The sequence below is a fragment of the Pseudovirgaria hyperparasitica genome (genome assembly GCF_010093815.1).
Source record: "Pseudovirgaria hyperparasitica strain CBS 121739 unplaced genomic scaffold EJ05scaffold_34, whole genome shotgun sequence".
NCBI lineage: Eukaryota > Fungi > Ascomycota > Dothideomycetes > Acrospermales > Acrospermaceae > Pseudovirgaria > Pseudovirgaria hyperparasitica.
In genome coordinates, this window is record NW_022985582.1 from 49,605 (window position 1) to 53,340 (window position 3,736).

Below are 3,736 nucleotides of genomic sequence, written 5' to 3' on the forward strand. Positions count from 1 at the left end.
AGAGCTTAAAAATAGTAGTATAGATACTACTATACTTATTAGAATAGTTAAGGAAACCATTACTAAAGAATTTAATTAGTATATTACGGCTATAGATAGTAAGTTAGTACTAATAGTTACGGCTATAGATATAACGGAGGCTAAACTAGATATAGATATACTAGCTATAGATATATAGTTATAGTTACTATTAGAATATAAAGAGAAAGAGAATATAGAAGATACTAAAATGGAAGACGACGTAATAAGTATACTTAGATACATATATATACTTAGTACTAGATACTAATATTAGAGTAGTATTAAAGATAGATGCGGCTATAATTACTAACTTAGATAATCTCTCTATAAGTACCGTCGTGTCTAGTAAAGCTTATATACGTGTAAATATACTAGCTATAGATATATAGTTATAGTTACCGTTAGAATATAAAGAGAAAGAGAATATAGAAGATACTAAAATAGAAGATAACGTAATAAGTATACTTAGATATATATATATACTTAGTACTAGATACTAATATTAGAGTAGTATTAAAGATAGATACGGCTATACTTACCGACTTAGATAATCCCTCTATAAGTACCGTTATATCTAGCAAAGCTTATACACGCGTAAATATACTAGCTATAGATATATAGTTATAGTTACTATCGGAATATAAAGAGAAAGTAGTTATAGAAGATACTAAAATAGAAGATAATATAATAAGTATACTTAGATATATATATATATACTTAGTACTAGATACTAATATTAGAGTAGTATTAAAGATAGGTATAGCTATACTTACCGACTTAGATAATCCCTCTATAAGTACTATCGTACCTAGCGAAGCTTATACACGCATAAATATACTAGCTATAGATATATAGTTATAGTTACCGTTAGAATATAAAGAGAAAGTAGTTATAGAAGATACTAAAATAGAAGATAACGTAATAAGTATACTTAGATATATATATATACTTGGTACTAGATACTAATATTAGAGTAGTATTAAAGATAGATATAGCTATAATTACCAACTTAGATAATTATATAATAAGTACTATTATACCTAGCGAAGCTTATATACACGTAAATATACTAGCTATAGATATATAATTATAGTCGCTATTAGAATATAAAGAGAAAGTAGTTATAGAAGATACTAAAATAGAAGATAACGTAATAAGTATACTTAGATATATATATATACTTAGTACTAGATACTAATATTAGAGTAGTATTAAAGATAGATATAGCTATAATTACTAACTTAGATAATTATATAACGGATACTATCGTGCCTCTAGATACTAGTAAAGCTTATCTATAGTTACTAGTAGTAAAGAGGATACTCTCGAATAATATAGTAAACCCTATAGATTCTTCTAAACGCTTAAAACTAGAATATAGTATATTACTAGATATCGACTAGTAGATACTTAAGTACTAGAATCTAATTAGGTTAATAGACGATTTATATAGTAGAAATATATTAGATATATTAGATAATATATTAGTAGATAATATTACCTTTATTATCTATTCCCTAGGTAATAAGCCTAATAAAGATAAAGTAAAACTAGATATAGATAACGATCTTCCGGTAGATAATAACCTTAGTATAAAACTTTAGAAAGTATAAGTTATACTAAGTAGCGAGTAGAAATATATACTACTATACTAATATATCTATAGAGTATTCGCCGTTAATAACTCCGATAAAGTAATCTAAGCTATCTCTTATTATATAGAAGAGATATAGTTACTTACTACGAGTATATTTAGACTTATACTAGATAATCTAATAAAGGACTTCGGCTATATACCTATTCTATATCTAGCCTTTAGTATAAGTAGATTATATAGACTATAGGCCGGCTAATTACTCGCGGTAGTTACTATATTTAAGTAGTAGACGGGTCTATAGAACTACTAGATCTTAGTAGATAGCCTAGGGCTAGAGAAGACTATTATACTTATAACGTTCATCTACCTTATATTCTATTAGGACTTTCTACACGATAATATAGAACTATATCTAGAAAAGTACCTACTACTAACTTAAGACCTACGTATAGATAGAAAGTACCCGATATAATCTCTATATCCAATTAAATATCTATATAGCTAGACTAATAAATTTAGCGAGGTGCCCCGCCTCTAAGAACTATTTATACTATACTATCTAAGGAACCTCCTAGTATTATATTAGCTATAGCGTTTTAACTAGATATACTATAATATAGATAGTATATTCGCTAATAAAATTAATAAATAGAACCTAATAAAGATAGTAGTACGGTTAGCGTACTCGAAAACCCTTCTTAACGCCTCTAATATCTAATAACTCTCGTCTATAGATATATACTACCTGGCTAAGAGGTGCCCTAATCCCGAATAGGAATATTATAATAATATTAGTAATTCTACGAAATACGAGACCGGTAAGAAGTATATTACTAAGGAGTAGTCGATTCGCGTTAATAAGACCGCTACTATTAAATTTCTATTATAATACGCGAAGAATAATATAGTCTATACTACCGTCTAAAGTATAGAGACCTAATATATTATAAACTTTACTAGACGCGTGGTTCTAAAAGAGAAGAAGGCGAAAAAATTTAGCGCTAATATTATTTAAATCTATAATATAGTATTTATCGGTATATTTATAGTAGACAAGTTCTATACCTTAAAAAAACCTATAATAAAATAGTATAGGTATACGCGACTCAATCCCTTTATATTTAGTATATAGATTAGTATAATATAATAAACCTTCCTTAATAAGAGTATGGCTTATCCCTAAAGTAGTCCGTTCTATAGAGTGTTCTAGCTTTTCTAAAGGTAAAGGTACTTAGAAGGCTCCGAGAGGTATAAGTAGGTTTATAATAAGTATTAATAGAGTATAAATAGTAACTAGCTAGTAGGCGAGTAAAGTAGTAATTATATTAGTATAAGTTTAAATTAATTACTATAGAACTATCTCTAGAGGTTAGGTCTAAAGGGTCTATATAGTTCTACTAAGGTCCTCTAATTAGAATACTTATTCTAAGTATTTAGTATATTACTTAGAATACTAATATTCTATTTCTAATTACTAGGTAGGCTACTTAGAATACCTATTCTAAGTACCTATGATTAGCTCTCCCTATAGGTATTAGTTTTAGCCTTAGATTATTATCTAAGGTTACCTATCGTATTATAGGCACCTCTTCTATATATTATACTATTTCTTATACTTATAAGGATTGTAGACGTAGGATAGTAGTCTAACAGGTCATAGGAGGATTCGGGAATATATTTAAAAGGGTAGTCTACTCTTCTAACGAGGTTGATTCCTAAAGAGTAGGAATTAAGTGTGTGCGGCCTACTTATATAGTGGTCTTGCTTATTCTAGCTAACTTACCCTAGGTCCACCTATCACGGACCGTACTAGACCATAGTATTCTAGTTAAGTCTATTCTAGTGTTAGCCCTAATAATATCCTTCTTCTTTTTATGCTTCGCCCCGAAGTACTTAGCTATATATAAATCTATAATTCTATAAGCGTCATGTTTATACGCGCATCCAATTAAATCTATATAACGTTATCGATAGTCTTTGTATCGGTAAACTTAAGCTCTAGTTTACTTTTATTTATACACACGCTCATCCCTTACTTTATAGCTACTACCTTAGAGATAGCTCCGCGGGTTATATAACCGCTATATTAACTAAGCTTATATTTAGTTCTCTTATTCT